The 21,461-nt window shown below is 37.6% G+C and overlaps 1 protein-coding gene and 1 non-coding gene across 2 annotated transcripts in view; both read left to right on the top strand.

Annotated features, from left to right (window-relative positions):
* The window catches only part of LOC125847223 (uncharacterized), a 923,078-nt gene that overhangs the window by 775,867 nt on the left and 125,750 nt on the right, over positions 1–21,461 (top strand). The gene's annotated exons all lie outside the window — the stretch shown is intronic.
* Positions 14,236–14,361, top strand: LOC125849633 (U6atac minor spliceosomal RNA). Its single transcript, XR_007444706.1, has one exon. It is a non-coding gene; the product is annotated as a U6atac minor spliceosomal RNA (small nuclear RNA).

Raw genomic sequence — 21,461 nt, 5'->3', positions numbered from 1 at the left:
CACTCCGGTGGCACATATTCTACATCTTCACCAGACCCCGAGGCCCATATATCCCCACCTGGGTCTGTGAGTTCTACTCTGCATACGGTGATCTAGTACCTCAGGGGAATAAGAAGGCCAATGCCTTTAGATCGGTGAAGTCCGTCATGGTCCGGGGGAAAGAAGTGGGGTGCAGCGGCGATCAAATCAATGTCATACTTGAAAGAGCTACTGGGTTTGAGCATACGTATGAGGGCTTAGCTACATCACATCCCCTAGATGATTTAAAGGGTTGACTTCCTTCCCTAATTTCAGACACCACCCAGAGGTGGATTGAGGCAGGGGCTCCCATCGAGAAGACAGACTTTAATATTGTCGTTCAGTATTGGTTCGGGTTCATCAACAGTTAAGTCATGCCCTCATAGAATAAGTCCATCCTCCACCATCCAAAGGCTCCCTGTCTAGGATCCATCATCGCAAAGAAACGGCTCAACTTGGGACTCATTATTGTAGAGGAGATGGCCATGAGGGCCAAACAGCGCCAGAAATCCCTTCATCCTAATTATAGAGGTATGTCAAGCTGCTGGAGTTCGTCGTGATGGGATGAGGGACATAGAGGTTACTCCCACATCTTCCACAGATATTCGGCGCATAGAGGTCGAGTACACTCAGGATGCGACAGAAAGGAAGAGAGCGGCTCCGGTGGATGTTTCCCTGTAGGTTGATATTGATTCTATACCTGTAGAGGCATTTTTGCCTACTCCGGGCTCCAGGCCTTCATATACACCCACTTCCACTTCTTACCAGACTCCTGTTTCTTCTACTGCTTCCCAGCCACTAGGATTACTCATGCCATGGTACCAAAGATGGGGGCACTTAGCCCAATCGGTCAATGTGCGGGCTACCCGGCTAGAGGCCAAAGTGCGTTCGATGATTGAGCGAGCCATCTTAGCTGCGTTGACGCCCCTTAGAACATCTATGGAGACTCTCAAAGCTAGAGTAGAGACTTGTGAGAGTTGATAGGGGGTTACTTTAAAGGTGACATCTTTGAATGTCGAGGTTGCAGATTTGAAAAAGGACATGGACTATCTGAAGTCTACGGACTTCACCTCTCTCTTGGAGGCAGTCGAGGATCAAGATACCCCGACCAGTTATGAGATGGTTCCAGCCACCACCGGCGATATGCCTATGGATAATATGGCAGCTGACAAGTTAGAAGGGAGACAAATGAGGAGCAACTGGATGCTCAGGAGATGACAATTTATAGAGACCTGCCGGATTTAGAGGAGACAATTATATAGTCATTCATTTTGACATCGCTGACAGAGACGTCCATGGCAGGCCCTAGTGGAGCCAATGTTGCTAATGTTACACCGGACACTGAGGCCCAAGATCAGAGTGTGACCTCGGGCATTGATGCCCTGACTGATGGAGCGACTGTATAAACATGACTTTTTCTTTACCTCTCTCTCTCTGTCATTCTTATTGACTGTTGATTATGTTTATTGCATTTGAGGACAACTGCCTTTCTATTTGTGGTGGAGTGAAGTATTTCCATACCTACGTCTTGTGACTATATTTTGTATACATATGGGGTTTTTGTGCTTTAAATTGTGTTGTTGATTTCAATCTTGTGGATGATTGATCTTATGGCTCCTTGTTATGAATGAAAATAGTTTTTAACCCCATCTGCGATTGATCCAGTTGAGAGCGTAGCGTAGGAGACAGGTAAGATGACCATCAACGTGGTGAAAAAAGTGGTTAACTATCTCGAAAAAATCCATATCGTCCATCCGAATTGTCTCAATTACAGCCAACTCCCCCTCCCCTGTCTACGACGATTAGAAAAGAAAAAGAAGAAGGTTAGTGTTCAATGAGCAGGACCTACTGCTTGAGCCAAAAACAAGAAAGAGCCGACTCTAACATTCGACCAGAGAGGTCAGTGCTGGGAAAGCAAAGAATGGAATGTCTGTTCTAAAGAAGAAGGTTGCTTGATTATTCATGCCAGAAACGGGGAGTTGAGGTGGTTAGACCTATAAAAGAAAGTATGCAGCGAGGCAAAGCCGATTGAGAATATGACGGTTAGCCCCGATGTAGAAGGCTTATTTGTTATCGTATCCACTGATCGAGCGCTCTTGCGCCGAAGATGAACGGGGCTAAGCGGTCTGCCGAAGCTGTGGGATGTAAAAATACATCGGTAGGGGAGAGAGTTCAGTCTACAAGAAGCTGGCAGAGCTTTAGCCATTGGGCCACATCCATCTATCCTAAATAGTAACCCCTTTCTTGTTCGTTCTTCGAATGACGCTAAGAAGGACTTTCTTTTAGCTACCGGCCTAAACAAAAGAGATTAGCCTCTTGATCGATCGATTGATTGGATCGAAGTACGTCGCCCCCGACCGAGACCTAGATGGCAACCTAACCGAGTACGTCATAATTGATTTTTGTTGTGTGTGATTGTGGCTGTTCTTGTTCAAATTTGAGTTTCGGTCATGATCAATACCGATGACTTGAATAGTGCTCTTAATCAAACAAAAATGAATACGCGGCTACGATGAGGCCAAATGAAGTTCCATAGACAATGTGTGAACTTTTTGCATCTTGTTGTGACTAGCTGATTGTTGAATGTGTCTCTTGTGATGAACATTGCACACTAGCAAAAGTGTGGAGTCTCGTTTGATATTGGTGTCAATGCCTTGTGTGATGAGCTTACTTTGAACCTTGTGTGATGACACTATAATTTACCCCATTGGTCCGGTTGACTAAGTGATGCAAGCACTTGAAATGATCTTACGCAACAAATTTTGAAGAGTGAAATAATTTGACAATATACCTCTTTTGTGGCCAGCCTTGTGAGATGTGTGAACTTTGGTTGAACCCTTTTGAGCCTTATCCTTTTCTTGAAGAAACTTGAACAAATGTGACCCCTCTTGTATCCACTCACCCATAACTCTAATGAAGTGTGGTTTGTTTGAATAGCCAACTTAGGCTAAAAGCCTAATTTGGGGGTGTGGTGAAAAAAGAGAAGGTAAATAAAGAAGTGTGAAAAATTCCCCTTTGAGCCAAGGTCTTGAAAAAGATGGAACCCCACCATATAAAAAAAGATAAAGTAAAGAAGAAAGAAAAAGAAAAAGAATGAAAAAGTTGTGAAATAAAGTTTTGAAAGTTGCAAAACAAATGGTGTGTCTGGAAGCTCATTTGAAGTTGAATAATGGGGTGACTTTCAAGCACGAGTAAAAATGCTGAAGAAAAGGAAGAAAGGTGAAGTTCAGACCACATTTCATGAGGGTAGTATCCACTGAGCCTAAAAGAACATCCCTTCACACTCTGCCCCGTTACAAGCCTTGAAAAGACATTTTTTATCTTGAGTGAGCTGAAACTAATGTTGATTGGAAATTAAGGGCAAACCTACGGGTGAAGTCATGCATGTGTTCATCTTTGTGAGTGTGGGATTCATGTGTGAATATGGAATCATCTTTGTTGAGAGGGGATTTGAGTACCTTTGTTGAGCTTGAACTTGCATTTGAAGCAAGTATTGTGAACTTGAGAATCTTTGATAATGGTGAGTCACAATTTGAATCTTTGAGTGCACAATTGATCATTGCATAAGTAAGTTGAGTCTTGCCGTCTGTATTCATGTTTGAGTCTTATGTAGCACTGTTTGAGACATCCATTTTAAACTACTGAACTTGAGTTTTACTTGAGGACAATAAAAAGTTTAAGGTGGGGGTGTTGATGGGTCCAAGATTTGGACTCATTTAGGGCTTTGTTTACATAGATTTAGTGTCCTCGTATGCTTAATTTGTTCCAACAACTGATATTAAATCCTTGGTGTTCCGATATATGGATTAAGGAACAAAGATAGGACACTAACAGGGAAAGAGGAACAAAACAAGTTGAAGGAATGAAGAAGGGTGTGCCTGAGGATTGCCAAGAGCACTCGGCGTGTCGCCAAGTGGCTCATCAGACCGGCTAAAGTTCTAGTGTGCCAACCCCTAAAGGAAAGAACCAAGTTGGCGATGAAAATGAACAATCGACCGATTACTGAGTGATTCCTTGAAGCCAAGAGAGATCGCCCAAAGTACAGACCTTGAGTATAATGAGTACGAAGGCGAAAGGGTAATGAAAATTACCAAAGGGAGTCTTGCCGAGTGGTTCGGCGAGCCTGACTTACTTCTCCAAGTAACTCTCTACGGCATAATTTTGGCGACTACAAATACGTTTTTGAACATTTTGTTTAGTATCACTGATCAATTACTCTTTAGATCAATCTATTTTTATGTTTTGAGCATCTAAAGACATTTTTCTCTATTTTTTCCTTAGCTTTAAGGGATTGAAGGTATTCACTTTTGAGAAATTGGAAGTGGGACTTTGAGATTCTTTAAATTGGAGCATTGTAAGGACGAAATTACACTTACCCAGTTGATGGATAATCAATTTGGTAACTGTTTTTACCTTTATATAATTTCTAGCTAAAACCCAAATTCTTGGGGTGTGATTATGTGATTATGGGTATTGCTAATTGTTAGTTTAAATGCTATTTAGAAGTGAGTTCAATCATTAATTATGGTTTAATTTAAGAATTGTAGTTGCAAATGCAGTTTTATGTTTGTGTTTTTGGCTTGCTCGGGAGAGAGGTTTTAAAACTAAAATTATTGATTGATGGTTTGTGGGTATTAGGTTGACCTGGGTTCAGCTCGAGAGAGTGCATCCGAAACCCAATCCCACACATTCATCTCGAGAGAGTGAATGGACTAAGGTGTGGGTTGCTCTTATTTTGCATGCTTGTTGATTTTCGAGAGAAAGTTTCATCCACTATAGACTAGCTTACTCACTAATATCTAGCTATTTACTAATAGTTGCAATTACCCATATGTCTATAATTGTCTATAATCAATCCCAAGAACCCGTCTCATTATTGTTATTTCTTAATGTTTGTGACTGTTGTTTGTAGTTGATAATCAAAACTAAGCCCCCATTTGACATTCATGTCACCCCTTAATTTGAATGATGTCTTTATTCGATAATTTTATTCCTATGAGTTATTTGAACATGTTCGTACTTTTCGATTAAATGTCAAATACATATTGTTCCCTGTGGGATTCGACCCCAACTCATTTAGTTGGGATATATACTAATTTATGATCGTTGATGCTTAGAATTAGATGAAGTGTCTTTGAAACGTTATTAATCACCCAACTTTGTTGTTGTGTTTATATTGTTGAACGATCGCCTACACCTAGTATCGGATGAGGTGTAGTTGATACGTTAATCAAAATGGAGCAGTTGTCGGGGAGTGGTGTTGTTTAGAATTCTCTTACTAAAGTTTAATTTGTGATTTTGTTGGCTGTAGTTGAATCAATTTGATTTGTTTTGTGTTTTGTGTTGGTTGTGTTGAACAGAAAAAGAAATGAATGAGGCAGAGATTAACGGTAGTGAAGTGGGCCACCAAGGTGATATTGAAGATCTTAATAGTGTGCATAACCCAATCGAATTAGGTGGAATTGGTGCAATCTTTCTACCGTCAACCGAAGAGAATGTTATATTCCATGTTACTAGTAGAACTCCATCTCCTTCAAATGAAGGGACTCTACAGAGGGTTGACTCATGAAGATCCACATGAGAATTTATCGATGTTTGTGGTTCGTTATCAATCAAGAATGTATCGGAAGAATCATTGAGTGTTAGGTTATTCCCATTATCTCTGACGGGTGAAGCTAGCAAATGGCTGGTTGAGTTACCGCAGAAGCCCATCACATCTTTGAATGAGCTTACCACGTCATTCAATGTGAGGTTTTTCCCCATCTAGGATGATGAAACTTAGAGGCACATTCAAGGATTCAAGCGATTGGAAGGTGAACCCATCCACGAAATGTGGCTGAGGTTATTAGAAGCTACTACTTCAATGCCCAACTCACAAACTTCCAAACAATGTGTTGCTACGGTACTTCTATTGAAGTCTTCATTCGGTAAATAAAGGAGTAGCTGATCAATTGGTTTCAGGTGGAATAATGTTGCAATCATTTGAGGTGACTTCCATTCTTCTTGATGACATGATGAAAATAAATCATGCATGGTACACTCAAGAAGATCCAGTTTCACATTTTTGCTTAGGACGACTCAAGAACAACTTGATAAAGAAAGAGAAAGGCTTAAGAACAACAATAATATGTTATCCCAAATGGAGCTGCTACAAACACAAGTGTTAGAAAATATGGACAAACCAAAAGGAGCAAGGGGAGTGTTTATAGTTGAGGACAGTTCTTCCTTGGGCTATTCAAAGCTGGAGGAGAATCAAGGTTGGAACTTTCACAGATTTGAGGAGGGTTTCCACCCACGCTACCTGCAGCGGGGCGGGAATCAAGGTTGGAAATCTCATAAAGAAGAAGAGAGGAGAAGAGACTATCAAGAATGGTCTGAGCAAAGTGATCCTTGGAAAAGATAAGATGATCATGAAGAGGATCACACACAATCCAGTGAGAGCCCAAAGTCAAAGGGGAGTGCAACTAGTCTTCGAGTGAATGATATGTTGTCTCACAACCTTGACAAAGTTGAGGACTCGGATGATTTGCTAAAAGGGATGAAAGCTGATATCTTGTCATTAAACAATAGAGTGAACTCTCACGCTGATGCAATCAAGCTACTTGAAGGTCAGTTGAGTCAACTTTCAGCACAATTGGAACCAAAGGTAATGGGGGAAGGCAAAACAATACACATAACAACTTTTGTGGAGGATGGTAACAGAGATATGGTTGTGGTTACTCAAAGTGGAAATGTAGTGGTAGGTAATATGTTGGGTAATGATGAAGCACAAGCTCATGAAGAAGACAAAGGTATTGAGGAAGAAGAAATACCCATCAAACAAAGCTTTGTCAAAGAGTTATAAAAAGATGCAGGAAAAAGCACCTCAATCTAAAAATTGGTGCAACCTCTCCCCAAAATTACTCCTCCATTTCCCCAACATCTCAAGAAGAAAAATGAGGATGAGAAGTTCAAGAAGTTGTTATCAGTGTTCAAGACATTATCGATTAATCTCCCACTCTGGAAGCATTGTTGGAGATGTCGGGTTATGCCAAATTTGTGAAGGAGTTTGTCACAGAGAAAAGAAGCTTGGACTTCGAAACAATTGAATTATCTCATAGTTGTAGTGCCATTATGACTAATGAGATGATTAAAATGAAAGAATATCCCAAAGCCTTCACAATTCATTGCACTATCGGTATGCTCCAATTTGCCAAGGCCCTATGTGATTTGGGGACAAGTATAAATCTAATGACAAATTGGTTTCTTGCATGAATTTCAGAACCCTAGCTTGGTAGTTCTTTAGTTCTTGAATTACACATGCTAGGTTAGATATTTCAGTATTTAAGATATATATGCTTCAGTTTTGAATGTGTCGTTATAAGTATATAAATGTGCATTCTCAGTTTGCATGCCAGTGGTTTGAGCTATCCAGTATATTTCAGTAATTCAGTTATAATGTGTTAATCATTTAATCTATTGGGAGTAGCATAATACCAAGTTGGACTAGGGTCAGTCATCCAGATAGTCCCAGAATTATGAGCAACGTAGGTTGTAAGTCCCCTCTGTGGGCATCATTTTTGTGATCACGCCAGCATACCTCTATACCTTTGGCCGGGTTTATTGGGTTCTCTTGATGGGGCGTATACATCAGACTACACATTCAGCTTATGTGGTTTTATTATCGGTTATTAGTAGCTCCCACAACTCACTTAGACTCTATTGCATTGACCACATTTTAGTACAGTCAGTATTTAGTCTTAGTATGTTATAAATTTGGTCATTGCATTCAGTTAGCTCAGTATTTAGTATCTATATCATGTTCAGATTATACTCTTGCTTTATCGCTTGTTCAATTATATGTTTATTTCAGCTTTACTCTATCCTGCATTATCAGTACCTTTCAAGTACTGACGCATACTCTGCGCTACATCTTCTCGTAATGTAGTTCTAGGTTCCCAACATCCAGATCATGTATAGATCGGTTCCCGATCTCCAGTTCAACTGCATCAGTGGTGAGTCCTCATTCTTCGAGACAATAGTCATGTTATCTTTCTAGTATTTCAGTCTTCTAGTTTCAGTTTTGTTAGACTTAGCTGGGGCATGTCCCAACACCTCTAGTCAGTTCGACGCTATTTTTAGATAGAGTTAGATTCAGCTTAGTATTTGAGTTTGATATTTCTTTTGTATTAAAACTCCCAAATTTGATATATTCAATTTAGTATATAGGTATTTCCCCTTCATTTCAGATTTACTTATGATTAGCTTCCGCATCAGTTATTATTATTCTTAGTATGCTCATGTTATTCCAGCAGGGTTAGCTTGGGGTAACTTTTGATCCTAGGTCCCGTGTTCGCATCTCGGGGGTAGCTCGGGGTGTGACATTAACTATCACCACTGGTGGAAATAATATTATTGTTGACATTTCCTCCCCTCTAATGGTCCCTATCATCAAACAAGTGTGACTAGTGTGTCTATTGACGACAACTGATATCATTTTGAAGATCTAGAACTTCATCTGCACTATCACACTCTTAATTTTCACACTAAGAATCAATATAATATTTGCATGTACATTTAGGCTTCCAGACTAACTCATACCCTAAAAGATAGCTCAAAGGGAGGATTATTAATCAAGCCTTTTAAGGAGATCATTTATCTCATTAATCATCGATGTGAGACTTTTTAATTCTTTAAAACCCCACTTCACACCTAGGACTGGACAACTGGTGCATGGACAATTTAAATTTGGAAGCCTAATATTGGGCCTGGTGAAATGGATCCTCATCTGATACTAGGCAAAATTATAGCCTTTGGATCTAAGTCACACACTAAAAACTAGCTCAAAGTGATGAGGATTTCCCTAACCTTACAAGAACACCAGTGATCTCATTAACTACCAATGGCCTTATGTTAGGAGGCGTCAACACTTGTACATATATATTTATTAAATCAAAATTTGACCTATACATAGTGTAATTTTCTAGCGAAAGGGTGTCGATACCCCTTGGACAAGGATAGGTCCGCCCCTGCTTCCCCCCTTCTATCCATAAGGAAGAAGTCAGAAGGAAAGGATTAACATTTATCAAAAGTAAGTTTTACCTTTGTTTGACCTATTATTCCTCATAGAATACACATAATCAAAGAGGGATAACACATATATTAACACATTATTGTCAGATTTAGCAAGAAATAGATATTCTAACTCGGGAAATAGACTTAGAAAACCTTAAAGCTAGCAGTTGATAGCAAATCCTAATACTTAAAGAAAAAAAGTTATATTTAGCAAGCACTAAAAGTTTTTAGTGGAAAAATAACATAGAAATTAAATCCTATAAAAAGTTAAACCCCAAACCCTAATAAACACATTAATATTTAAAAATTTTACAAGAGAGGAACAAACTACGCATAATCGAATAGAAATAATTAAAACTAACATATTTTACAAAATTTAGACGAGTTAAGATAGATGATATTAGCCCGGTGATATTCACTCGCATGTAACTCTCTTTTCCTCTCTCATGTGGAGGAACAAGCGTAATAGTTTTTAAAAATAGGTTAATTTAGTTTAGTGGCTTGAGATTGAATATTTTTTTAAAAAAGAATAAGGGATCAATATTTATGTAGAATAGAAACTATCACTTGCTTCTAATTAATTACGCTTAAAAAATATGCATCACATAGAAAAAAATAAGCCAAATCATTGGAAAATAACCTTAATATAACATTGACGGGAGGAACTTTAGTCAGTACAACAACAAAAGGAATGATGAAATAACAACGATACAAAAGCTAATGCCTTTTTGGGCAATAGCCATTGAATTTATTCTGTACAAAAACAAAAGGAAATATCAAATAACATCAATAGCAATCCTGCTTAATCTGTTCTCCTTCAATAAATATATGGTTTAAAGGGTTTTCTACATAACCTCCACCAGCGTGCTCGACAAATTTAACTGCATTTAGAAAATCACCATGACAAAGACAAACTATCTCCACTTCATCTTTCTTGTTACATGGGTATAACAGACCTTCAGTTGTCTTTCCATTTGTCCTTCACCTCTCGTGAAAACAAAAGTCATATGGTTGAGCATGATGTTTTTGATCTTCCCATTAGCAATATAATACCCTGAATACACAAGTAATTTATGTTCAACGAAAGATGATTTCACATCGAGAACTAAAGGAAAAAAATTGTTTCCTACTTTAATTTTGATACAAATTCAAATCGACTTGCTACATAAATCAATTCGCAAATTTTTGATACCTTGAGTAGGTGGTTGTTGGGTTTCAATCTCAGCTACACTAGAAGCAACACTTCCATGCGATCCACCTGAAAACATCAAAAAATATTTTTCATTAGTTATTGACAAAAAAAAGATTCATTTTTTTCGAGTGAACATCAAAATTACCATTCAATGAAAGCCCTTAATTCAATTCCAGATTTTCATTCTCTACATTTGAAGTTCCTGTGTTTTCTTTAGCTTTCTCCATGTTAGCAAAATCTAAAACCGAGAAAGCTATTGAATTTCAAACTAAAAAATTATAAAATGGAAAAAGAAAAACTCAATGAAAGTTTCAATGCAGAGAAACCATTAGACCATTTGCGAGCTTATAAAGGAGAATATTTCTAGGTCGGAAGGTAGAAAACACATGAAGAGGTATTTCATTTCCATGGGTTTAGTAAAATAACAAAATAGCCCTCGGAAAGTGACACATGATTGTTCTAAGAATAGCCTGACCGCGTGGTTTAACAAGGACTTTGGAAATTGAACCCTGAGGTAACCATTTAATAGTGACACATGTCATTTATAGAATTAGTTTATAACTTCTTTTGACCACTTTAAAAATAGGAAAAAGTTGAATGTATTTTTCTACTATATTTTATTGGTAAAATTTATTAAATGTAATATTATCCCATAATTTTTAATGTCAACATTACCGAATTTAATGGGGTAAACAATAAATTTTTTATATGTTTAGGGCCTAATATGTCCATTTTCATGAGTTTTCAAAATTATCATCGTGTCAAGTTTTGGCCATCAGATGCATGTATCTGACATATCTAGTTTTCAAATATATAAAAATAAAAATAATAATTATATTTTAAATGGATTTAAAAGGAAAGTAGGTGTGACAAATTGAAACGAGGGTGTATACCTTTTTCAAATATTTAAGAAGTAAATTATTACGTCAATGATGATTTTACAATGACATCAACAACCTATTTAGGAAAAATCATCAACCAATAACCATTAATGATATAATTATCTTGAATGCTTAGATCTCATTGAATAATTTATTTATATATATATATTCTCTATGAACAAAAAAGTCCTACCAAAAATAGAAAAAATTAAATGGTTAACACCATGGCCACTATATAAGTAGTGTGGCATTAACCCTTTAATGAAAACATACAAACAACAACAACAACAATAAAAAAAGAATCAAGATTTTAAAAGGGAAACCAAAGTCTACATTGTGTATGTCTCCTTTATCCTAAATTCATTTCTTAAGTTTTGTGTTTGAATTTTGATGAATAATTTTGTTTACTAAAATACAAGACTTGTGAACTGAATGTTTAAATGCCTTATTGCCCTGTTTTATGGTTTATAATCGCCTCAAATTGTAATTATATACTACATAGGATAATCTTAGTAGCATTGACAACTAAATTTTCACTTTTTTTGGTGAGATCATTCAATTCCTCACATTAATTGTAATCTCCTCCTTCATTTTTCTCTTTCCCGACCCCTATTTTTTTTTAAAAATATATTAATAAATATCATATATTATCACATTAAAAGAGAAACAGAAATTGTCTATAGAAATTATAGTTACAAGTAAATTTATTCTCAATATTGATGTCTGATAATTTCCACCCCATCTTAGCCCTGTGTTGTTTCTCAACAAAAGAGAAGTGCAACATGACTTGCTGGGTTTTAAAATGTGTAAATGAAAAATTTCAACTTTTATGAATAGTTGTGATTTTTTTTTGAAGAATGACACTTTACTGGTGACTCATTTGAAAGGTTGTGACTATTCCAAAGGACTGTGACTTTTCCAAGGGGTTATGACCTTTTTGATAAGGCATAATAAGCACGTGTTTATGCATTCTTTGTTGTCTATAAATATATGGCTTTCTAGTTATTTTTCAACAACAGATTTTCAGAAATTCTTCTTATTCTTCACAAACAAATTCTAGTGTATTTTTTTTTATGGTTGAGTTGTTCACTGGCATTATGATTTCAAGTAGCAATAGTAATATAGTTTGAACAACATGAGCAACAAAGACCAATTCCCTGGCAACTCTAAAAGTCAGCTTATTGAATACTCAACTCAGAAAAAAGCGAAGATTGAGACAGAATGTGAAGAAATTGATAGGATTAGTAAGCTACCTCATGCTCTTATTGTCGAAATTCTTTCTTTATTGCCCATAACAGATGCTCAGAACAACTATTCTTTATAAATATTGGCAATACTTGTGGACTTGTATCAACAACATTGTTTATTACAACGAGGAGTATTGTCATTCAGATAGCTCGCTAGTGCACAAACTCATTTCCTTAACGGATAATGTACTACCTCTCCTTAGCTGATCTACCATTAAAAAGTTTAGTCTAACCTTTGTGTTCAGATATGATGATGGTCTGTCTTATTCTTCGGTAATTCACAAGTGGCTTGAGTTTGCTGTGAATAAGAAAGTAGAGGATTTACACTTGAATATACGGTATACTATTTATCCGACGGAGCATGACCAACCCTATAGCTTACATGAAGTTCTCTGTAGTAGTTCATCCATTCTAAAACTCAACTGTGAGAAATGCAGAATATTAGAAGATTGTGTACTAAATTGGACATCTTTGAAGAGTTTGACGCTGTAAGATTTGTTTCTCCAGGATGAACACATTAAGCAAGTAATGTCAAATTGTCCTCAATTGGAATCTTTGAGGCTACGTGAATTTTGTGGTTTTAATCATTTGCACATGACTTCTCCAAAATGTAGGCGACTAGAATTGGTCCATCACGGTCATCCTTACAGGGATTGGTATACATTAGAAGGTGATCCATGTTGCTTTGAAATTGTTCCTCCATATGTTGAACATTTAATGATTTCTGGGGCTTTTAATGATATGAGAATTAAGCTGATGGACTTTTCATCTTAGAACCATGCCAATCTTGATCTCTACTGTGATGAATTTGATGAAATGGATGAGAGCATAGTGAAAAATCTTTTGGTAAGCGCTCATTGTGCTAATGAGCTAATACTCTCATCCTGATTTATCAAGGTTAGTTATCACTCCCAAATGTTTCCAGTCTTTTTATGTTGATTGTGAATAGATCTCTTGTTTTATATGTTGAATCATTCTTCTGTTTAGGTGATTTCCATTTTGATGTTAGAAGAGGAAGACGTCTCCATACCATTGTTGGAATGCAGATGGTTGACTATAAGTTCCTGTATTTCAGAACTTTCGTTCCCCCTACTAGACAACCACTTAAGGTCAACTCCTAATTTGGAAAATTTGACGATATTTCCTGAGAGGATGGTATGTTTTCTATTCCGTTCTTACTTCAGGATATCTTTATGTCAAATGTATATTGATTCCCTATAGCTTCAACGACTAACCTTATTTGTCGTTCTTTGGTATCTATATTATCACCCCTTTTATGAAGACGAAGATATTGATTTGTCGAAAGACAAAACGTACCTCTCCATTGAAGAAAACATATTTAAAGTTTCCTTACACAATTTGAAGAATGTCAAGGTTATGCCATTATGTAATCATACATATACATCTAACGCAACAGAGCTTCATCAATTCTTGAAGTTCTTACTTGAGCATGTAATAAATTTGGAGAAACTAGTTATAGTGCCAGACCATAACGATTGCAGCAATTGTTCTACTAATATCTCAAATTTCATGAAATATTTGTTACCTTTTCCAACAAGTGCAATTATTTCCTTAGGACCAGCTAGTCGTAATGTTTTCTATTCCATGTTTGTTTGAAACTGGATAAAGTAATTTCTTTAGTCACTTTTTAATGCGGAAATATCATTTGATGAAGTTACAAGTTACATTCAAGAGGATACCTTTCTAATATTTTTTTTATTTCTTATAAACATGCATGAATATTTCTAGATGATGTACAAGTCATAATTTTAAGATTGTATCCAAATGAAGCGGCTAAAAACATAAATATGTAGCTTCCATTAATTAAAGTAACCTAAGGTTTGTGTTCGTAAAAAGAAGAGTTGGTTGACATCTCCCCCTAAAAGGATGGAAAAAACCTTCGTGTTTTGCCTATTACCATACATCTGTTTAAGGCATTCCAACTTGGTGGGACTAGCAAAGAATGTGAAGGAGTGGATGGTACTACTTTTGTATACAACAACTCTAATCTAAAAAGATTCTAGAATAGAACACTACAAAAAACACCTGATTGTGGAGGTTTAATTTCGAGGTTACAATCAACATCCGCAAATTCTATCGAATTGAGGGGATGTCTTTACCTTCCGCTAATTTTATTAAACTTGCAGGGAATTAAGGGGGTTTATATACCCTTCGCATATTTTATTAAATTTGCAGCGGTTAAAACCTCTGCCACACTTTTAAAAAAATAGCTATAAAAATTAAACAAATAGATATTTTTAAGAGGTGGTGCTTTTCTTCTAAGAACAAGAAAAGAAAAGTAAAATCTATTTCTCCTTAATGAACAGTGAACGCTCCCGTTTCACTCTAATTTCTTTCTTACACCGCCTTTCATACCTATAAAAATCTTTAAGGATCTGCTTCTTCCGTCTCCTTCAACAACGATTCCTCTTACAGAACTGACGATGACATTGCCGCATTGATGCTCTCTGTTAAAGAGTGGGTGGAAGATTGATTCTTTGATCGCTTGAATAAGAAGGGCATCACGTTCTTCCTCCCTTGCCATTGATGGAACCACTATCAATCCTAAATAAAAGAGGCGGAGGGTTAAGAAAGAAGAAAGAACAAACAAATACTTTCCACCAGTGGCGGAGCCAAGATTTTCAAGGAGTGCCAATGATTGACCTTAAGGAACTTTTGGAACATCTTAACCAACACACTAAACCATCCTGGCCTTATGTTAGGAGGTGTCAACACTTACATATATATATATATATATATATATATATATATATATATATATANATTGTCAGGCCCCGAGCTACTCCCGAGACGCAGACATGGGACCTAGGATCACAAGTGACCCCAAGATGCACTGCTGGTATATCATAAGCATACTTGAAGTAAACTGAATCAATAAACACTGTGCGGAAGCTAATCATAAGATAAACTGAAATGATGGGCAATACCCTTTCTAAGACAGAGTATATAATCTGTGAGTTTAATGACAACTGAAATATCAAACTCTAAAGCTAAAATTGAATCTAACTATGTCTGAAATGAAAACATCTAGCTGACTAGAAATGCTGGAACATGCTCCAGCTAGATCTAACAAATATTGAAACTAAAAGACTAAAAATGGAAAAATAACATGTCATTCATCCTCGAAGAATGAGGACTCACCACTGATGTTGCTGAACTGGAGATCGAGAAGATGTAACACTTAGTGTGGATCAATACTTGAAAGATATTGAGCATGCAGGATAGAATAAAGCTGAATAAAACAACTTAATGGACCAAAGAATATAACTGAGCCATGATATGAGATAAGCATGATACTATACTGAGAATACTGAACATGAACTATATAACTGAATGCAATGAACAAGTTTATAACATACTTATGTTGAAGTCTGACTGTAACTGATAGCGTGGTCAATGCAATAGGATCTGACTGAACCGTGGTAGCTACTAATTACCTACATAAAACCACATAAGCTAAATGTGGAGTCCGAAGTATACATCGTGTAACACCCCGTATCTGAAAACGGACCTCAAAACAGATTTCCAGACATTGCAGGTGCGATACACGGTCACCACCCACGGATCGTAGGGTGACCCACAGCCCGTGCTGGTGGTCTGTGGTTCACACCTAAAACCTTCCCCAAAACTCAACCTAAAAATTTGGCTAAGGGTAGACCCATGCCAGGATCTACGGACCGTAGGTCAGACCACGGTCCGTTGTCCAGGGTCGTAGGTCAGACCCCCAAAATTCAGCCTCCAGTATTGATCGATGGATGACCAGCATAGACTGTCAGTCAATCGACGGTTCGTCATTCACTCCGACAGTAGTTAAGTCGCGGGTCTTTTGGTCTTTTCCTTATTTGTTTGATCTCTAAACTACGTCGTTTAGACCCTACATTATGAGGTTCTAGTCAGTTTAAGCCTAGAAACATAACTAGAACTTACCTGAGTCAAATCATTAATCAAACTTAGAAAATTAGAGAGTAAGAGGAGAAAAGAGGTCAAGAACCCTAGTTCAAGAACGCAACAAATTCCATTAGTTCCAGCCCGAAATAGAAAGAATTCTCCATGGATTTCGTCACTAGGTATGTGGGATTTCACTAGTGGGTTCCTTTCGCTCATTTGGTCCCAATATTTCAGTCAGATTCTTGATTCCCTACTATCAATTAGACCTAGGGTTTCTAGAACCTCAACAGATTATCATGAATTAATTATTTATATGTTCCAAATCAAATTATCATGTTATTACTTGGTTTCTTGCATGAATTTCAGAACCCTAGCTTGGCAGTTCTTTAGTTCTTGAAATACACATGTTAGGTCAGATATTTCAGTATTTCAGATATACATGCCTCAGTTTTGAATGTGTCATTATTAGTATATAATTGTGCATTCTCAGTTTGCATGTCAGTATTTTGAGCTATCTAGTATATTTCAGTAGTTCAATTATAATGTGTTAATCATTTAATCTATTGGGAGTAGCATAATAACGAGTTGGACTAGGGTTAATCACCCATATAGTCCCAGAACTATGAGCCACGTAGGTTGTAAGTCCCCTCTGTGGGCATCATTTTAGTGATCACGCCAGAATGCCTTTAATGAGAACGTTATCGAAGATACTTCATCCAATACTAAGCATCAACGATTGTTCAACAGAAATATAACCCAACTAGTGAGTGGGGGTCGAGTCCCAAGGGAGCGGTTCGTACTCAAGAATCAATAGAAAAACATAAATATGCTCAAATTCAATCATAGCTAAAACGTTTACGAAGAAAAACATAATTCAAGTTTGGGGTGACACAACAAACATCAAGGGGGTTTTGTATTCAGTTATCAACTAAAACAACAAATAACACGAAAATACGAATATGGAGACGACATTCTTGGGATGTGATTGGATTATGGGCTAAGGTAAACAACCAGATAATTTCAATTAATAGTAAACAACTGCAAATCAGTGAATAAGCTAGACATTAGTGGGGTAAATTCTCTCTCGAACAGTTTACCCCGAATCAAATTGGTTTCTCTCGAACACCAAAAAGCAGCAATGAAACATAGCCTTCACTTTAGTCCATTCACTATTTTGAGCAGAATGTGTGGAAAAGGGTTTAGGGTTCACTCACTCGAGCTGAACCCATGACAACACAATACCCACAGACCATCGATTCAATAATTTTGGTTTTAAAACCTCTCTCTCGAGCAAGTCAAAAACACAAAGTTAAGATTGAATTTGCAACTACAACCCATTAAATTCAACAAAAAATACTGAATGAAATCACTTTTAAACATCAAATAAACTATTAATTAACAATACCTAGTAGTTAAATCAACCCATAATCACATAATCACACCCCAAGAATTGGGGTTTTAGCTAGACATAGTAAACAGGTAAAAATAGTTACCAAGTTGTGTTTCCATCAACTTGGTAGGATTGATATTGTCACACCCCAAACTCAAGGGGCACAACTGACTCCTAAAACCAAAACTCAGGCCCGAGCCGACCCTGCTGAACCATTTGCTACTAATTAAGAAAACAAACAAGTATATCTCGGCTTAAAAATAAGCCCTCGGCCGGCAAGTCCCCTGTCAACAGATCTACAAAAGAACCAGCTACTCCCAAGAGTTCATATAAAGAAATATCCAACTAGCACAGAAGTCCTGATTGGGCCGTCGAGGCCACCATGATATCTATACCAAAACTAAAAATAGGTAAATATCAGTACAATACATCAAACAGCTCACAAGCTTCAGCAAACCAACAACATAGGCCAACATGGCCATAACGTAGCTATAAACCCCACACACTAGTCTGCAAGCCTCTAAGACTAGTAAAGATTTGTGGGACAGGGCTCCAGCCTACCCATGAGAATAAATACAACAAAAGGTAACAATCCTTCCAACTCTGGTAGCTCCGGAGGAAAGGGGCTGACCAACCAGATAAAAGTCAATCCTGCTGATAAGGAGGTCTACTCGATCGTCTGTCAGGACCTGCATGCATGAATGCAGCGCCCCCAAGGCAATGGGGCGTCAGTACAAAATAATGTACAGAGTAAGAAAGGCAATAGACTATGATGAGGTATCCTGATTTACTGGAATAATCTGATAAATAAATTAAGGATGAGATAATTGTACTGACCTGCTTCTAAATCTAAATTTATCAAAAATAATAAAACAACAACCTAACCAAGCCCCCATAAGCTCGGTAGGTACAAACAGCACACAAGACCACCTACTCAGGCACCCATAAGCCCAGAAGGTGCCAATCAACCTGTATGCCCCTATCGGTAGTCCCCTAGCCCCGCAGGAAGTCACATAGCCCTCTTAGGCATCAACATAGTTTATAGATAACTCATAGCCCCCTTAGGCAACAACATGGCCCTGTAGGAAGCACATAACCTTCTTAGGCATCAATATATATCCCTGTAGGCAACTCATAGCCCTTCTATGCATCAATATAGCCCCGTAGGCAACTCATAGCCCTTTTAGGCATCCATATAGCCCTGTAGGCAGAACATAACCCTGCTAGGCATAGATCACATTCCTACAGCTAACAACAATAGCCCAAAGGCAATAATAACAATCCAACAGCTAAAAGTGAGCAATTTAGTTATAGGCAACCTATACAAATAGCCTCTAAGTCGTGTCTAGCATGCGAATGTTACTACTGAATAAGAATCCCGATAAGAGAGGATTAAACGCACTTGAGCAACCAATAATCAACAATAATAGCTATAAGTATAACAACTATAACAACTCAATTACATTGCTCCTAAGCTTTAAGGAAACATGCCATAGGAATTGAATAGCCTTAACACACTTTTTTCGCTAAATTCACGTGGCCTAAAGACTTTAACTCATAACTCCCTCGATACTACAACAAGGTAGGACCATAATCAACACACAAAATAAAAGATACCATGACAATACAATAAAAGATATGTATTTCCGTCGCAAATTGCTATTTGCTACTTATAAAAGCTAAAGTTAATGAAAGGAGGGTCTTACCTCGATCTTAGGTTCATAATTCACCTCAAAACCTTCAAATATATTCAAACCCCTGCTGTCCCAACATTAAAATGTGATATGCTACGCAATCGATAAAACAAATTATACCACGATAATGAGCCCAACGCGTAGAACAACTTTCGTCAAGGACTTACGTCGAGAAAATCTATATTTTACTTGATCCTAAAAATGGGTTTCTATGTTTTCTCTGTATATTTAGCTTAAAATGAAGAAAAAACTCGAAGAAGAAGATATATACAACTTTCCACCGACCTAGGGCCCCACCTCACGTGCCTGCTTGTGCAGTCCCACGAAAATGAGAATATCTCTCTATTCTGAAGTCGTATGAATGAACGGTTTGATGCGTTGGAAACTAGACTTGTAGACCTTCGATTCGATAGTTTGTGGGCCCCATAAATCTTTATAGATTAGGGGAAAACCTCCAAGACATTTGACCCAAATTTCAGAGAAATCTTTAAGAAGGAATTTACGATAACTTCCGCCAACTTTTATTTTGCCACTTACCTAACTTCAAAACTTGAGATGCAACACTTGAACACTTAAAATAGGACATACCACATCATTTTTAATTTATTACTCACCCTCCTTGTCTTTCCACGAAGATACGAGTTAATTTAGACGTTTTGAAAAGTCGGGGTGTTAAATTCCTCCCCCCTTAGAAACATTCGTCCTCGAATGAAAAATCTGAGGCACACTGTTCAGTCCTTAGGACTTGCTAGAATTTAGGTAGTTTATTCTTTGTAAATGTCACTATCCAGGAACCTGAAAATGCAAAATATCTAACCTTGGCGTCTGACATCACAACATAAATAGCTAAGCGTTATAGCTCCACCCCTACAGTGCGAGCAAACATACAACGACAACCACAATAATAATAAGCAATAGTATATATATATATATAGGTATCTTACCTTACTTCCTTAATATAAACTGATATGACATCACCCTGGGGTATGAAATAAGTGAGGATATTTGGACCTCATGCCATCCTCAGGCTCCCAGGTCACCTCTTCTCTATTTTTATTCCTCCACAATACTTTAACCGAAGCCACCTCTTTGGTCCTCAATTTACGGACCTGCCGATCTAATATAGCAACTGGAGTCTCTTCGTAGGACAACTCCTCTGTTATCTGAACATCCTCAATTGGGACAACCCGAGAAGGGTCTCCTACACACTTCCGTAACATTGATACATGAAAAACTGGATGAACAGATTTTAGCCCTGAAGGCAATTCTAACTCAGATGCCACACGTCCTACCCTCCGAAGGATCTGGTATGGCCCAATAAATCTTGGACTAAGCTTTCCCTTTTTGCCAAATAGCATAACACCCTTCATAGGCGAGACTTTTAAGAATACCCAATCATCGACACAAAACTCTAAGTCCCTTCGTCGTACATCTGAGTATGACTTTTGTCGGCTTTGAGCTGTTAGCAACATCTCCCGAATGAGTTTAACTTTCTCCACTGTCTGCTGGACTAAATCGGGTCCAATCAACTCTAACTCACCTACCTCAAACCATCCAATGGGGGATCTACATTTTCTCCCATACAAAGCCTCATAAGGTGCCATCCCGATGCTAGAATGATAACTATTATTGTATGCAAACTCAATAAGAGGCAAGTGGTCATCCCAACTTCCCTTGAAGTCTAGCGCGCACGCCCGTAACATATCTTCGAGTGTCAAAATTGTTCGCTCAGCCTGGCCATCTGTCTGAGGGTGAAAGGCGGTACTAAGATTAACTTGTGTCCCTAATCCTTTCTGGAAGGACTTCCAGAAATTGGCGGTAAATTATGCTCCTCTATAAGAGATAATAGATACTGGGACACCGTGTAGCCTAACAATCTCTCTAATATAGAGCCCTGCATAGTTTTCGGCCGAAAAAGTAGCCTTGACTGGTAAGAAATGGGCTGATTTTGTTAGTCTATCAACAATTACCCAAATAGAGTCAAACCTGCGATGAGATCGAGGTAATCCTGTAATAAAATCCATATTAATTGCTTCCCACTTCCACAAAGGAATGGCTATCTCCTGAACTAGCCCA

The sequence above is a fragment of the Solanum stenotomum genome, chromosome 12 (genome assembly GCF_019186545.1).
Source record: "Solanum stenotomum isolate F172 chromosome 12, ASM1918654v1, whole genome shotgun sequence".
Lineage (NCBI taxonomy): Eukaryota > Viridiplantae > Streptophyta > Magnoliopsida > Solanales > Solanaceae > Solanum > Solanum stenotomum.
Note: the sequence above shows the minus strand (reverse complement) of the source record. Positions and strands in the feature narration are given on the sequence as shown.